Consider the following 17,603-nt stretch of genomic DNA (forward strand, 5'->3'; position numbering starts at 1 on the left):
AATACGGGGCTTTCAGAAAGCTACAGCCCGCCTGGGAGCCCAATGCGCTAAAATACTCAAACAACCCGGCTCGTTCATAACACACGACTGTCAATATTCCCATTGTTCGGTGTCAGGTTCGACATAATAAAATGAATGTTTGAAGTGGTGATGAGCACCGGCGGTCAGATCTGGGAGACGTGTTTTTTTTTTTTTTCTTCTTTTCCAACAAGGCCGCCAGCGTTCAACACGGAGGATGGAGTTCAAGAAGACGTTGCATGGCTTCTTTTTGTTTTATTAACTAATTCGTGGTAAATGTATCGATAAACGAGTGTTACCTGAAAGCTTTTTCAGGAAATTTACACGAAATTTCCCTTTTCTTTTCTACGTTACCGGTTCATTACTTTTGTGTCAGCAACACTACACTGTACTCCTCTTCCTTGAGACATCAGCTGCATCCACTCTATTAAGAGCCCCTAACATGTGGGTGCACTTTACCGGACAAACTCTTAAAACGTAGGCGTGTTTGATTTGTGTATGTTGGTGCACCTTCCTTGCCGTTGGGCTCTGATCTCTCAGACGGCGCATGTTGTCGAGTGCCGCTTTCATGTGTCCTCTCGGCCCCCCCCATCATACAGCACGAGGTGGCTTTGAACTGGTTATGCAGGTTGCTGTCTAACCCCCACCCACCTCCCAGCTCACAGGTAAGTACCACTCCATCCACGACCAGCACTCCTCGAGATTACTAATCTGAGAGCATCAAAAAGAGAAACATTCACATACGTGCACATGTGCTCACTAACACAGCGCGTAGTGTGGTTTTAAATCTTGGTGTGTTCTGAGCGTAGCCATGCGGGGGATAAGATGACATCAGTAAGGTTTGTTGGGTTGACTTCTGCGACCTTTCAGTCTTTGAGGGTCACACCCGCTTTTATAACGCTGTACTTTACGACTGTGGTTCAATTTTACGCAGGTGTTTTTGACACGTGAATTCACGTCTCGACATAAGCATTTATAGCAACAACATTTCTGACCAAAATAATTGAATGTCCTAATAGCTGTGTTGTATTGTTCAGTTTCATAAAATCCTGCTTTCAAATAGCCTGAACTCCTCCGTAGAGGAGATGCAGATTGGTTTGCTAAGAGCTGAATAGGACAATTACAGTTGTGTGAAAAAAATACATCCCGTGCATTGTTAGCTTTTTTTTGACATATTTTGGATAAGTATTTGATCCTCTTTGAAACAGTGTCCACATATTAAGGTTGTGTTTTTGAACAAAACCACAAAGAAAACTTGCCAAATTATCAATGTGTCATACTCCTTTGTGAAAAATGTAAGCATATATTGTCCACCAGCTGCAGCTTGCTGAAATTTTGAAGCACTCTTCAATGGAAAATTCCTTCATTTGCAAGATGTTGGAGGGTTTTCCTGCACGTGCTGCCTGTTACAATACCCATACCCAATATCCCAAAACGATATATATGGGCGTTTTCAGCGCCCTCTAAAGGACCAACATGTCCTCGCACCTAAATGACAAGACTTGGTCATTTGACTGACAGGCGTACTGGTCTTTTGTCGTCATGGGAACAATAATAGATACGTGGTTTAACTACAGTTTTGTTAAGTTTAGGAAAAGACCCTTATGTGTTACGTAAGTTACATGATATACGTCAAATACACTACGTCTGCGTTAAAATAAGTCAGCGTTGACTTTTTGTTTCTCACGGGACATGAACAGCGTTGTCCAGAGTAAAAGGTGGATACATCCAACCAAACCCAACCTACAGTCTTTATACGCGGTCACCCGGCTGCCTTTATTGCACAAATCATAAAATATTACGTCCGCCAGAGGTCGTGGTCAAAAAAACATAAATATTGGGCATTTCAAACACCCTTCAACAGTAGACCAGTACTGACAAAACAGTTGCAGGCTACAAATCTGAACAATGAGCTGAGAAATCCTAAAAATGCTGCAGAGTTGTGGAGTTTCACCATTATAGAGTAACAGTAATCATTTAATTCAGTTATTATTGCTGCTTTAAATAACCTCTATAATAACCTTTATTTGTTGAGGATAGATTCTCTTTGTTCCTGCTTCACACGAATAACATATTTACGTAGTTATTGGGCTTAAGATCCATTCATTGACATGACGCATTCCCACGGCCGTTACCTTAACCTTAGTTATCACTACAAAGTGCCTAACTGTAAACCTCACCTAACCTTACCCTAAACCTAACTCTAACCTTAACACTAAAAAAAACAAGTCTCCACCTTCAAACAGTCCTTTGAAGGTGTGTGAGCGAGGGACTAGCCAAAATGCCCTCAAGCCAAATGGTCAAAAAACTACAACTGGTCCTCACAAAGATAGTTGTACAAGTACACACACACATGTAGAGCACAGGTCCTCAGTCTAAATCTGTGTGGTGACAGAGTGATGACCATGAGTTGTGTTTTGCATTCCAGCCCAACACGCTTCACAGCCGCTCTTTCATGCTGCAGTTTTGCCTCTGAAAAGCCACGCTTAAGACAACATTTAGCAAATTTTAAGGTTTCACTCAAGGTGTTTGTCGGCTGAAAGACAAGACAGAGCAGGAGAGCCCTCGCTTCATGGCACACTAATGAAGCCCAGTCACACAGACACATCTGGATGCAGACAAACACACTTGAACTGAAGAGACACATGCAGGCACACACATTCAAGGTGGTGACAAATATATTCCCACGATTTATGCCTCATGACTAAATCTACAAGACATTTTTGTCTTGCTTTATGATAATTACATAGAAAGATAAAGTTTTTTTTTCTTCTCTTTAAAGGACAGACTAGAATTTTAAATGACTTTGCTGAGACATAAGAGGGGTTTTCTGAGGGCTCTGTCTGTTTATTCCACGTGTTTAAAAATAAAACTATGACCATTTCTTTCTGCTTCATGTTTATTCTGCGGTATCTGAGTAAATGGACTAATGTGAAGTATGTGATGAAATGAGATGTCAAAATGACAGCACAGCCTGTTGTCACACAGCTTAACACTCAAGAAGCTGTGGTCGAGGAGCCATGCATGACACTGTTTATGTTTCTGCAGGTGTGTGTGTGTGTGTGTGTGTGTGTGTGTGTGTGTGTGTGTGTGTGTATGTGTGTGCGTGCGTGCATGCGTGTGTGTGTGTCTGTCTGTGTCTGTCTGTGTCTCTGTCTGTGTGTCTGTCTCTGTGTCTCTGTCTGTGTGTATATATATAGATATCAGTGTATGATGGATATAACGTGTTCGTTGCCTTATTTGTTTGGATGTTTGTGCATTTGCACATGCATGTGCTGTTTAAGTGTGTGTGTGTGTGTGTGTGTGTGTGTGTGTGTGTGTGTGTGTGTAGCTGCTGCTGCAGCTCCTTCTGGGCTGGCTTGTGTTTATCTTGGCCTGGTCCCAGACCTTCATCACTTCTCTGCTGATAGCTCCATTCCTTCATCCCTCAGGCTATTTACAAGTCTACCGCAGACTGCCTTTCCCTCCGTGCCAACATCCAATCCTTTTTCTTTCTCCTCTCCTCTCCTCTCCTCTCCTCTCCTCTCCTCTCCTCTCCTCTCCTCTCCTCTCCTCTCCTCTCCTCTCCTCTCCTCTCCTCTCCTCTCCCTTTCTCCTCTCCTCTCCTCTCCTCTCCTCTCCTCTCCTCTCCTCTCCTCTCCTCTCCTCTCCTCTCCTCTCCTCTCCTCTCCTCTCTCTTTTAAAAAAGCCTTCCCCATCTCACTCCTCTTCCTCTCGGCCAACCAGATCAAATCACAGCCAAGAGTATATTCATATCCACCCTTTACCCATTCTTCCCTTTGTATGACTGATTGTTTATTTGTTAATTTGTGTCGTTGTGCTCTGTGTAGAGATAAGAAAAATGATTCATAAATTTAACTAATACATTCTATTGTTTGAACTATGAAATATATGCTACAACACAGTTCCCATAGTGAGATAATTATGTTGTTATATTTCATATTAGTGCGTAAAAGCTTATAGGCCTTTTTCACAGCAGATTTTTTTTGAGGTGATGCTATTGATATTAGTGATTTCTATTTAAATGTCCTAATACGTTATGACAGTGAGACAATGAAGCACAAAACCAGGTAGCTGAAACTCAAGCAACTAAATGGAATACAGCTGTGAGTAATTTCACTGTTTACACCTGTGCTTCTCCTACTGTGACATGTCAACATTTTCTCTGTGAAAAGGGTAAATTGGTTGGGAAGAATTAACTTGTAATTTCATGTTATTGTCGTAAAATCAAATCGCGAGGAATACCTAATCTGTTCTTTATGAATGGTGGTTATGGTGGAAACTGTAATTGTAGATTTCTGTCCCATTGTGTTTCTTTTAGACTTTGTAATAAGGACACAGCATGAAACAGGAAGGCGGCTTATTTTTAGGCACTAAAACTTATTGGTTGGAATTAGGGAGGAATCTGCTGCACAGAGCACATCTAAAATCATCATTAATTAACCTTACATAGTCATGAATGTAAGAGCAAAGGTTTTTCAATTATTACGATGTCTGAGTTATCATGTTTGTGTCTTATTCAGACACCAAAATTGCCCAATCACAGCACATAGCTCATAAATGCTGTCAAAATCCAGACACTGTAGTCCTCGATAACTCAGGGTTAGCATCTCTTGGACTTTATTCAGGATTGTGGCCCCTCAACTAAAGTTGTAACGCTGACATCAGTCCAAACATTTTTGTGCGAAGAATTCATCATGATCACGCTTAATTAATCAAAATCATTTATGATGTACTCACCTTAGTTAGGTAGGTAGGTAGGTAGGTATATACTTTATTAATCCCAGAGGGGAAATTTTTTCACCACAGCAGCATACATACAGAAGCAATAATAGAAACAATAGAATAAAATAATAGAATAGAATAATATAATAGAAAAGCAATAAAATAAAATAGCAGTAAATAGCAGTACTAGTTAATGTCATAATCCACGTGTTGTTCATGCATGAGATCATGAATGAAATACTCTGAACTCATGTTAATTCCTGATCATTCATGAAGTATTAGTGCATGAAGTCATACTTAATTCATGCATTCATTTGTGATAATTCATGTACCCTTACCGTAAAGTGTTAAATGGTAGTTGCAACTGCGCCACTATGCCAAACCTGTGTTATTTATCTTTTTTTTTTTTCTTTTTTTTTTTATAGTTCCAGGATTTTTCTCATTCATAACTCATAACAGTTCACAGGTCTTTCTGCAGTGAGGTTTCACAATAGACAAGTAAAAGTTTCAAATCTACTTGTGGTGACGAGTGAGGAGTGTTTGATCCAACGCCACACTGAGGATGCCTCACCTCTTTTGCTTTAGGTGATCAAATATGTAATTACTTGCTAATAGGATGATGATTGGATCATTTCTCCTTGTCAACACAGTTCATTACTTTCCACAAACCAGACAAGACCCAAACCTCCTCAGAGGCACTTTGTCAATTTATATGGACTGTTTGCTGACAGCATCACAGCATCAAAGTGACTTTTACTGAAGGACACTGCATGTGCTCTCATACACAGAGATACACACCCACACCCACACACACCCCACACACACACACACACACACACACACACACGCGCTGAACTTCATCCAGCGATGATAATCCTGCTCGTAGCCAGAGTTGTCTTATTCCCATGGAGTTCCCTGGGAAGCTGACGTCGCCTTTATTCTGTTGTGTGTGTGTTTGTGGTTTCTGCAAGTTACACTGCAGCATTCCTCCGCCGTGTGTTCATCTAAACAGAGCTAGTTAAAAAGGACGCACAGCGGCTCAGGCTACACAGTTGTGGCAGGTCTCCTCTGGGTGGTTCCTATCTGACAGAGGGCTCACCGAGTTTTGGGTTTCCTACGCATGTCAAGGTAAGTTAGCTGTTCCTGGTGCCGGGCTGCTTGGAGGCCCTGGTGGGCTATCACTCACAATGTGTCCTCCCCGTCTCTCCCTCTCCCTCTCCCTCTCCCTGGAAGCCTCTTTCCGTCCCCCCACGCCCTCCTCCCACACACCACCTTTCCTGGACTGACGCACGTCTTCTGGCCGTCATCCCTGGTTTACATGTCAGATTCGGTGTCTCTCAGACCCTACGTCCCCCGCTGTCCTGCCCTCTGTTTTCCACTCAGATCATGGTGTGTCAAAGTGCAGTCCTCACTTGTCATCCCCGATTTTCATTTGCATCAAAACACACTTGCTGTTCTGTAATTATCTGCAGTCCATAATAACCCAGGGGGAGAGCTACGTTTCATTGCTGAAGGTGATGAGTTCATGTTTTGTTTGTTTCCTGGAAACATCATCCTCACGAAGGCTGCAGCACAAGGGTATTTTTTAAGACGATTAATCACAATGTCTTTCGAATATATTTGTATCTGCTTAGTTTAGTTTTTTTCCCCAAGCCGAGGCAGGAAAACACATCTAAAAGTAAACACCAACTTTTCCCTGTGTTGTCTTGTTTGAGTTGATGTGAGGTAGCGAGAAAGAGACAGTCCAGTCCTGCTATCTCACCCCACTCACACCTCCACACGTAAATAATCACACCACTTCCAGGTTTACCTACTCCGTTAGCATCCTGCGCTGCACAAGCTGAGTTCCAACACTGTTGCTTAATTGTGAATGCAGGCAGTTTGTGAGTCAAAACTAAAATAACTTTATGCAAAAGAAAAATAAACTGACAGGGATTTTTCCTGAGAGGAAACCTTTAGTTTACTATATGACATGTTTCTTAATAGTGCTAAAGTGTTCAGTGTTCTTTAAATAAACAATGTGGAGTTTTGCATAGTGGGGCATGAAAGAATGCAGGAGTCTCGCTGCCCCTCTCACACATGTCAGCAATTTGGCTGCCTTGTGTATTTTGGATGTTGAAAAAAAAAAAAAAAAAAAAAGCAACATTTCAAAGTAAACGAAAGAAGGAAAGTCTTATCCGCCTGGCAGCTGCGCTCCAGACCAAATTGCTTTCAGCTGATGCGCTGCAGCTCAAACTTGCTTGGGTAATGTCAAGTGATGCATTGCAATACTGAGAAAACAACACAGACAAAAAAAATAAATAAGGAGGAGAAGAAATGCTGGAAAGTTCCAGTGCTTACTCAGGCAAAGCCCACAAACGCCCAAACGAGCAGACGTGCTCACGAACATTTTTTAATTTTTAATTTTTGCTTTTTTAAATTTAATTGCATTCATTCGTAATCAGCTGTGTTGCATTTGTACTTTACATTTTAGGCATTTAAGTGATATCCGGAGCGAAACATAGAGAGGATGAATGGAAACAAATAAACAAAACAAAACAAAACAAAAAAAAAAATCTATATTTAGAGCACCAATATCCAGTTAAGCCAAAGGAAACACCATTTTTTTCTTTGTCAATAAACCAAATGTCTGACTGTATAAGGTACTTGAGGAAACGGATGAAGAAAGGGTAACTTTTTTAGGTGTGAAATAATTATAGGATGTACTGAAAGGGAAGAGAGAGCCAAACGTCTTTACCTATCTCAAACACACATTGCTGCCCTGGATGTAATGATGATGATAATATAATCTACTTCATACATTATGTTGTGTAACTACATGCTGCCATCTCCAGCTACCTGACAAACACACACTAAATTCCAGCACAAACAGACATGGGGCAAACAAATTAGAGCGCAAATCAAGCATCGTGCAAAGATTCCGTTCTTACAGCGTGCAGGCAGAAATGTACACATAGAATAAATAACATTATGTTGTAGTTATGTTTTGGTGATTGTTTTTTAAGTGATTTTGAGCATGTTCATCATCTCCAGTTTGAAAAATGGCATCCAGATTGGACACATTTACATGGATTTCATTTCATGTTTTTATGAAAGTGTCATGAACATTTTTTTTTGTTGCTCTGAGACAGTTTCTCTGTTTGGTGTTTCTCTCAGGAAACAGAGGTATTTCTCTACATTTTCAGTGCAGAGGTCCAGCGTACTGTTACATAAGCTGTTCGGGGCACCTCTCATGAACTGTGGGAACTAATCATATATAATAGCTTTAATAGGCGAGTGGTAATGTGGATGTTAGAAGAAATCTCTAGACAACAGAAATTAAATCTCAGCTTGTTTCTGTAGTTGTTTGAAGACAAATGACAGAAAATGGAGAAGGAGACAGATCAGAAATGTTTAGGGATGCAAAAAGTATTTTTGGAAATGTGATGTTCAATGGGAGCGTTCCAGTTTTTTCACCTTCTGTTTATTTGTTTATATGTAAAAATTAATCTGAAGTGCTGCTCTTACAACATCGCATTACTTTTCTGTCCGTAATCACAGTAAATACATATTATTTTCTAGCATTATGTAGCATGTATCAGCAGCATATACATAATTCAATAATGGTTTATAACACGTTATGTAAGTTAAAAAAAAACATTTACTGTATTTTTTTGCATATTCGTCAACAACTCACATAGAAATGTTCATCATATATGAAATGTGTCTGCATATGAGGTTTTGAATATTTGATATTGATTTAAATGTAGGCCTGCACGCATTAGAAACAGTCTGTCACGTACAGCAATCAAATTATCATTACCATTCTCTTTACAGAAAGCAAGTCACAGGTTTTTGTTTTGTCCTGTTGACTTATGGCGAAGAATATCAGTGGACTCAATTTATACAGTTTAATTTTTTTTTGAGGAGGGGAGGATTTACCTTCATTAGACACATAGAAAAGGGCGGACGGGATCTGAGGGAGGAGGAATTGGGTGACATGTGACAACCAACTTGAATCAGGGACACTGAGATTTAACAAATTAATAAAGTGTCATATTTTGGCTTGCCTCAATGTTAGAAGTGTACAGATGTACACATACGTGGTTTAGGCACCAAAAACATTGAGGAAAAGATCATGGTTTTGATTAAAGGTGACAAGGTTGTAATTCACTTGGAGTATGTTTTTCTCAGACCTTGTGTCCTCCCTTACAGAAACGTAACTAACTAAGTTATCTCTGCTTAACATAATCATTGCATCAAATATTTTAGCTGAATAGTGCAAACAACTAATCTGATTTAGATCTAAAAATAAAAGAATTATTAATCACCACTCAAAAGTTTAAGTAAAACGAAATCCAGGTTTAGAGTGTTTGTATCTGGCATCAGTTAAATACGTTGTTTTATGCAGGTAACTTATTTACATTACTTAAAAGAAACCATGTTGACTTTTGTTTTCTCACGGACTCACCAGTCGTCCTGATGAAAGTCTTGTGTTTGTTCAATCCAATCATCCTCGACCTTCTTCTTACTTGGACTTTCGCACTCTTTGTACTTCGTCACATGACCTCCCTTGCATGATGTCGTCCTTCGACTCTGGTCACACACGCGTTTACTTTTCACGCCGAGCCGAGGCAAAACGTGACGTGCGTGATAACATGGTGCAGGATCGTCTTACCCTCGCGCACCACGAAAGATACCCAGTGTAAGCATTTTTTAATTACGTCTCTCAGGAAAATACAACCTTGGATTCTCACCATTGTTAATTTCAGACATGAAGAAATAACAGATGAAATTATGCTGATGTCTGCTTCATCTCAGCATTCTAGCTCTGACAAAATATTTCCCCATCAAGAGTCACCACCTGCACATCGTTGACTTTTTGAGCAAAAAAACAACACATTTCTTTTTAACTTGGAAAAACAACAGGGTTTTAGAAACCTTTGGACCCGGCCAACCAAACCACGCAGACCAGTGCGAGCTCTGTTATGTGACGAGAACACAACAGGTTCACTCGCCCTCTCCTAGCCCCGGGCTCTGTTTACATTCTGCTAGCAGGGGGATCTGGAAGTGTTTGGCTCGACTCTGCACTCACTGGGAACTATCAGACAATTCACATTTTAAACTATTTTGATATCAGCTCTGTGGAGAGTTGCCGTTTCCCTGAGAACATGACTTGCCTCTGGGCTCAGGGGCCTGCTACACCACCAGAAGAATAAACAGAGGCGAGGGGAAGACAGAGGGCGGGGAAAAACAGAGAGGGTGATGGGAAGAGAGGGGGAACGACCCGTGTGGTACTCGCTCTGTGGATATACTTCTACAGCGAAAACAAATATGTTAAAGAAAGTATAATCACGCCGCTGCAGACACTCATCAAAATCTCATAGAAATGCTATGAATAAAAAAAGTAGAGCTCAGCAGTGAGCTGAGTGGTTCAGCTGACTCTTCTGTCGAGGTTAAAGGTGCTGGAATTAGAGGAGAAACTTTCAGCCTGTGTTAATTAGGTGAGTAGTTATGTTTCACCCTGACCATGCATTGCCTGAAGCTACGTCCGACGATATGTGTACATATAGAGAGAGTTGACAAAATAATAGAAAGCTTTAACAATGCAATAACACACCACTGCAGTAAAAAAAAAAAAAAAAAGATCATAAGGTTACGTTTTTTTATGAGATCAGGAACATTGATTCAACTTTAAATGTGTTCAGTTATATAGTGACTCTAATGGTGGATTACATTTACTTACTTAAGATTTTGAAATACTGGCATCTTACTTTAATATTTACAATTTGAGCAACTACACTTCTACTCCTATGCTCCTCATTTCAGAGGTAAATATCTCTACCCTGTTCGACTGCTGGAGACATTAGTTACTTTCCAGATTAACGTTTTACACACAAAACATCATTTTAGAAATTATGATGTGCAGTATTGATGTAGATTAAACATGGAAGTCTCTAAAAATAGCTTCACTATTAGCAACTCCATTGAAATGCTGCTTTCACGCTTTATAAGTGCAGTATAATCACCAGTGAAATGAGAGTATTTTGAGCTTCTATTTTTCAGATTAAGTTTCAGATACAAAATGTGATCAGGTGACAGATTTTGGTAAAAATAAAGAATATTAAAGTATAAAGCAGTTATGACTAAACCATCCACAACACGAAGGTACTTTTGTGGTACTGCATTAATAAAAAATAATATGACATAGAACTTTCATATGTTTGATACATTTAATACATTTTGCAGATGATATTTCTTTACTTTTACTTAAACTTTTCAAAACTCTGGAGTTCTATTGTGCCATGTGGTAATACCATAACACACTAATATAATACATGTACATGTATATATTATGTATGTACAATATTGAACTCAGTACCTTCATGTGTATTTATGTTATAGCTACTTTTACTTAAACAAAGGATACTTCTGTGGCCACTGCTAAATGTGCATATATATTTTTAATGTCATGCATTATTATTGTTATTTCTGAAATATGATCCTGTTTTGAAATTATGGATTCATCACCTAGAATAAATTTACCTGACAGATTGACAAACAAATTGATGTGCTGTGTTGTCATAGTTTTTTTTTTTTTTAAACATTCCCCCTTTACAAGACCACATCATTTTCAATAATTTGACAAACCAACAAAAATGTAAGTAGAAACGGTCTCAAAGTGCCTTGTGTTGCCTTGAATGCTTTTAAATCTGACACATAGTGTTACTAATTGCAAGTCAGCTGTGACTCATTTATGGAGCTCGTTTCCCTTAAAATTGGGATTTACAATAGTTGCTGTAATTCCATGTGACAATCTTGGGGGGGGGGGGAACACCTCTCAAAGGTGTTGTGTTGTAAGGTGTTTGTGTTGCTTTGTCTATCTCTGTGAATGCATTTCAGGCCTTCAGATTGAGTGAACATGCACGTGTTGCTAATAAAAGTACTTCAAACCTTCTAACCAATCAACAGGCCCACCTTCTCCGCCTCAGGTTTGAATGACCTTTTAGCCAAATGTGTTTATTCAGTGTTTAGTCACTATTACCCTCAGTATGATCCCTGCGCTAAAGGGCTAATGGCTAAAAATTTGCCCCCAGCCTGACTTCAACGTAAAATAATTGGTCGCATGTGAGAGCAACTGGCACGCGTTACCTCCTGTTCTCCTAAAGAGGTGATATCATGCGGTCAGGCTGCTTGTTCGTCACCAAGATAGCGTGATTGCTTCCGGTACTGAAGAAAGAACAGGAGAGATGGATGAGAGGGCAATGTGGTTTTCGGCGAGCAACGTTATCGTTAAAAAGGCCGGCGAGTGCAAAGCTGCAGCCCTGGATGGACGCCAATGTCGGAACAGGATTTTGTTTTACAAATGCTCTGTCGTTACATCTGCAGGAAATTGTCCTTTATCAGAAACTAAACTTAGCAGCTTAGTTAATGGTTTATTATCTTCTGGAGAGCCGCAGCCGCAGGGATTTTTTTTTCTTCTCTGAAACAGAAACATTAGATGAAAAGGTACATTTATTTTCTTTTAAAAACATTTTTTTTCTTACGTCTCTTATTTTGGTTTCTACAAATTGGTTTGCCTACCTTAGACTATAATCAGATATTCCCTTTTGTAATTTAAGTTGTTACATCTTCAATGTTTGGCCAAACCAGTGACAAAGCAGCATTGGCTGCTCTCGATAGTGGATGAAATTTTAACATTGGTCGGAAATACACAGATGGAATCATAAAGCACAACTCATTTGCACTTTTGACACATTTTGTGCGAAAAACGAATTAGTCAAAGTAAATGGATTCAGACGCTTGTGCACGCACATGTGTGTGTACCCTGATATTGGATAGATGTTTATATTTAATTCTGTCGTTTTGATGCTGTGCAAATATTTGCAGTTATTCTGTGTGCATCCCATGTAACACGACCCTATGCTTAGTTTGTGTGTCCAATAAGTGGTGACACATATGTATGAGTGTGCCCTCGCTGTGCATGTGTGTATGTCTGCATCGAAGTATGTGTGCGCGCGCGCGCGTGTATGTGTGTGTGTGTGTCCCCTATATGTTACATTTACCTAAACTGCTGCTCTCTCTTTTTCCTGCTTCATTTTGACAAATTTGCGTTTCCAGGAAGCCTCTGAGGTCAGCGCGGCATCTGTTGCTACTTAGGTCCATGATACAGTCATGAGCACACACACAGACACACACACACACACACACACACACACACACACACACACACACACACACACACACACACACACACACACACATACATGGATACATGCATGGTGCAGGAGCTACTCTGTATAAGTTACCGACTAAAGGAGACCCAATCAGACATGAAGGCGTGTTTAAAGTTCCCAAAGTGACTTTAAAGAGAAGTCTAGACCTCCAGATTTAATCAGAGGTGCTGTGTGCTTGAGTTTTAATATGATTTTCACATAATACTATAAAATATTAAATAATTAAAATGATGTAACTTAAGTGTTTAAAAAAAAAAATTCGGACTTTCAAAGGTTTCCCTAAACTGATAAAAGCTGCATGACTTCAAGCCGTCCTTTCTTCTTCATAGCTTTTGTACATGAGCAGCATGTACGCGTTTCTTCTTCGTATATCAGATTACTGACACGCAGTCAGTAGTGTATTTCCCAGAGTTCACCGGAGCAAACAGTCCAGCTGGATAGTTACGTTGGCCGCATCGCTCTGGCCAAAGCTGTCCACTGCATCAGCGCCTCACCTTCAAGTGTTTAACTCTGTCAGTTTTCATTCCCTCTCATTTATGTCTCTTTGCCCAAAACCACATTCATGACCAAACAAGGCATGATCCCATCAAAGTGATGCTTCGGCATACCTCAGTGAAAACCCTCAGACATTTCAGCGATACCACAGCAATGGCAGCAGAAAATAAGAAAAAGAAGAAGCAGCCCATTTTGCTCTCATGGTTTCTAGAATGAGATCGTGAAGACACTGAGTAGCGAGATGAGAGAAGCCAGACATGCAGGAAAGCGCTGTAAGGAAAATGGTTTCTGTTCTTGGTTTGGTCCAAAGCCACAGGAACTGGGCTTCACAGCCAAATCCCTGAGCAGAACCGACGTAACCTCAGAGGGTTAAATGGAACCCAGAGCAGCAGATCGCAGACCTCTGTTTCTGTATGAGGAGCGGTCTGGACTCCAGTTCAACCTCATCTTTGTTTTTCGCGAAGATCAAATCATACATATTTAAATTCATAGTTCAGTCTCAAAATAAAATGCAATGCACAATTTATTACCTGTGGTTAAAGAAGCAATAATATTAGAGACCATTGGCTTCAACCCCTGTTCCATTACATCTCTGCAGTTTGAGAGGTTATAAGAGGAACTACAGCTGAAGAGACTTTTCAGATGGGTTTATTTGTGCTGGTTGATGTTTGGTTCTGGCAGATCAGAGAGAAAGGAAGCCTGGTGGGTGTCCTGGTGGCGCGGCGGTCTAAAATGCATAGTTTGTAACTGCAATATCCCTGGTTTGGTTCCAGCTGCAGGACTTTCACATTTACTTTGACGCGTTGTTTGTGTTGTGTTGTCACCTCTCTTTGTGACACTCTTTGTGTTTCCTGTCAGGATTCACTGCCAACTATCTGCAAATAATGGGTAGCCAACATTCAGTGCAAGAAGGCTGTGTGGAGCTGATGTGATCAAGTGTAGAGAATTATTATACAGCGTGAAAGAAAGAAGTTTCTGGGTTTGAACCTGCTGGTTCCGTTGGGTGCTTTCTGTGTTGAGTTTCCGTGTCCTCCCTGCCAGCTTGGGTTTTGTCCAGGGGCTCTGGTTTCCTCCCACCGTCCAAAGACATGCATGTTAGGTTAACTGGTGGCTCTCAATGTGCTGTAGGTGTGAATGTGAGCGTGAATGGTTTTTTGTCCTTCTGTGTTGGCCCCTGTAATGAGCTAAGGACCTGTTGCCTTTATCCAAAGTCAGCTGAATTCGGCTCCCCATCACCCTGTACAGGATAAAGCGGGCATAGATAACGGATGCATTTATGCTTGTGTACTTTCTTACGCAGAATGAGAAAAAAAGATTGAAACCAATTTCTTGTTTGTATGCTTGATATAGAGCTTCTACCAGGACGCCAGTTGAGCATAAAGACTGGAAACAGGGAGCTGTAAAACTAAATGATTATATAGTTATGGTTTTATGGAGTATTTTTGGAGGGGATTTGTCTTGGACGCAAGTACAGGTTTGTAATTCTATTTGTGTGTGGATTAAAGAAATTAGTGAGCTTTGGAGGTGCCAGTGAGGTGCTGGCAGGTGCATTATGGCACCTGGAGAAACCATCTGTTTCCAGTCGTTAAGCTAAACTAACAGGCTGCTGGCTGTAGCTTCATTTTACATACAGATATGTGAATTTGATTCATGTTTTTCATTTAATTTTTGGCAAGAAACTGTCGCTGTGTCCTTTGTTTTCCATATTTCTGAAAAAAAAAAAAAAGGCCAAAAGTGCATTTCTCCAGCGGCCATCGTTCAAAAATAAAAAATTCAACCTGTTGAGTTGCTCTTGTACTGCTGCACTGAACTGCGACTGCTGCCCCCCTGCACTGAGATGTTAAGATCTTAAGGTGATGCCCCTGCAGGCTGATGGACTTGCCGTGGCCCGCCGTGTTAACAGGACAGACGTGTTAGAGGAGCAAGGACCACCCAACTGCAGCTTCCCTCCACAAAATTCAACCAGATGTGTAATGAAGGCCGGTGTATGCGTAAGGACGGTGTGTGTGTGTGTGTGTGTGTACGTACGTGTGTGTGTGTTTGTAATCATTCTCACCTGTGTTGCAGAGTGTGCTGATACAACCCCCCTGTGCAGCGGCTAATGGATGCAACCCAGGGATACAGTGGTAGGCTCGAACAGGCCGGTTCTGCCTGTCTCTCTCCCTTCGAGTCACTTCTCTGCAGTTCTTACATCACCTCATCCTCCACGTTTCTTTTTGTCCCGTCCAACATTTTCTTTTTCTATTTGCAGTGTTTTTAGGTTGTCTTCCCCCTCAGGGTTTACATGCGGAATTCATTTTCATATTCCACTTCTCTTTCTCCCAAAATCCTCTCCGACTGACAGCTCTCCTCCCCACATCACCTCCCCGCCTCCTCCTCCTCCTCCTCCTTTTCCTCCTCCTCCTCCACCCCCTCCCCAACCCCTCCCTTTCCCCTCCCGTCTCCCTCCCCTCCCCTTCCCCTTACATCCCCTCATCCCAACCTTACAGCTGTTGTTTTGGATTAGTCAAATAGCTCTTGTCAGATCCAGTGATCCCTCTCCTTTGCCACCCACAGAGCTGCGCTGCACTCACTCCTTTTCTGTCTCCCCCCTCAGTCTCTCCCTCATGTACGTGCACACAAACCATATTGACGTCTCTGACAGGTGCGTGTCAAGGTGTCTCTGTGGGCAGGGCCGTGAGGTTGCCGGGGTTTCAGAGGGCTCCGCAGGCTTTCTTTCCTTTCAGGTCCAGGGAGGCGCGACGGTGCTGGCATACCGCTCACACCTCTCAACCAAAAAAAAAACGGGTTTGTTGTTCTAAACCGGACAAGGAGCCTTCCTTTGCGTAAATTCCCAGCGTTTTACTTCCCTGGAATTCACCCTACTTTTCAACTGCTCCTCTCTTCCTCTTCATGTGTCTGGAGGAGTCTTTTCATGACCTACTTTATTATTTTTCTTTTCTTTTTTTCCGTGGAATTTTGACAGCTGTAGGTCTGGTCATCCATGCTGGGTGAGACAGACTGACACTGAAAAGGGTTTTGACATGATGATGGCAAGAGTAATAGTGTTATTTCAGTCATTTGGAGAAAGGGAGTTAGTGTGTGTGCAGAGTCCAGTTGCAACAGCGTGACAAAGATATGCATTAGAGCAGAAAAGGGAGAGGTGCTACATAATGATTTGACAGAGACATGTCAAATCAATTATGTTGTTTCAGTGGATACAAAAATAGGTTCCTTTTAGTTTTGAGTTCCACTGATACACGACAGGGTGTGGTGTAAAGATAACAAATGTGTAGCTGTTAGTGTTATGAACGAGTGGCAGAAATCTCCCTGACCATATATCATCCAAATCAGTGGTCAGCCCTCATGACTACCATTTTTACTTAATTATTAAGTCACGACCCAAAATTTCGGAGATTTCTGTGCCACTAAAATTTATTTCACAGAAAAATAGATCAGTAACACACAATTCTTTAATGCAGCGTAAAAAAAACAAAACATGAAATAAACAAAACTAGTGAAACAAAAGTAAAACTACGGCTAAAAACCCAAATAAAAAACAGGCAAATTTATGTAATCCTAACCCTGTTTACAAATGCTCACATGAGAACTACTGACTGACGAACTACAACTCACTAGACTTGGCCATTATATGACAGTATACTGTCATGACAGTGCTGGCATCAATCGGCCATTGTACATGTGCTCCATCATGCCCTTCAAAAATAAAAAGACTGGGTGTCGGGGCTTCTACCGAAACTAAATAAACCACTGAGGGGTGAACCTTTACCAAACATGTCAACAAATACATCAAATTCAAGTAAGCTGCGTTACTTGAATTTGAAATAATTCAAATAATTATTAGCTGTTCTGTTTATACAGATGCTCAGTGGGTTCCACTGGCAGAAATGAATAATAAAATTTATAATTTGAGAATTGTTGTGTTTTCATGACCTTAGAAGTAATCCTTCATATCTACATAAGGAGCGGGCTCTCTTCCATGGAGCCCGCCATGTTGCACCACCATGTTTCTAGTGCAGCTCAGAAGGGAAAAAACAAACTCTGGCTGTAAATAGGGACTTTCACATTTTTTTGAGTTTCACAGTCGCTACAGAGTCTCTTACATGCTTGGAGGGGGAGGATGAGGCCACTAAATCCTACACACCGCTC

Source organism: Embiotoca jacksoni, unplaced genomic scaffold (genome assembly GCF_022577435.1).
Source record: "Embiotoca jacksoni isolate LCO1_2020_lvr unplaced genomic scaffold, fEmbJac1.0.p SCAF_10, whole genome shotgun sequence".
Lineage (NCBI taxonomy): Eukaryota > Metazoa > Chordata > Actinopteri > Embiotocidae > Embiotoca > Embiotoca jacksoni.